Raw genomic sequence first — 709 nt, 5'->3', positions numbered from 1 at the left:
CGCACTAAAGAGGCACCCTTCTTGAACCCAGATGGGCACATGTATAAGCAAGTAGATGGGGTCGCCATGGGTTTTCCCCTAGGTGCCCCGTTTGTGAACTTCTACATGAGCACCATCGAGCAGAGGATCTTAGTTGACATGGACTTGAAACCCGCCATATACTGCAGGTATGTTGACGACATTTTTACGCTGGTACCTTTTGCCAGATATCTGCAGCAGCTGAAGGAGGCATTTGTGCAGAATTCTGTGTTGAGTTTCACTTATGAGATGGAGAATAAGGGAAGCTGCACTTTCTGGATGTAACAGTCATGGAAAGGAGCGGAGGCTTCCATACTGCAGTCTACACTAAGGAAACAAACATAGGAATGTGCCTCAATGCCAATAGTGACTGCCAAGACAGGTACAAGAGGAGTGTTGTCAACGCTTATGTCGACCGTGCTCTCAGCCACAGCTCAGGATGGAAGGAAGTCGATGAAGAATTCTGTAGGGTAAGGCAGGGCCTAGTCAACAACGGCTTCTCTAACGGTTTTGTAGAAGACATCACAAAAAGAAAGGTGAAACGCCATGCAACCTCTGAAGAGTCAACCAACACAACACTTGTACCTCCTATTAGACTATTTTTCAGGAACTTCTTTTCGACGGCTCATAAAACGGAGGAAAGGGTCCTGAAAGATATTGTTGATTGGAAAGTTATCCCTACAGACAAAAA

This window comes from Procambarus clarkii, chromosome 39, assembly GCF_040958095.1.
Source record: "Procambarus clarkii isolate CNS0578487 chromosome 39, FALCON_Pclarkii_2.0, whole genome shotgun sequence".
In the NCBI taxonomy this organism is placed as follows: Eukaryota; Metazoa; Arthropoda; class Malacostraca; order Decapoda; family Cambaridae; genus Procambarus; species Procambarus clarkii.
Note: the sequence above shows the minus strand (reverse complement) of the source record.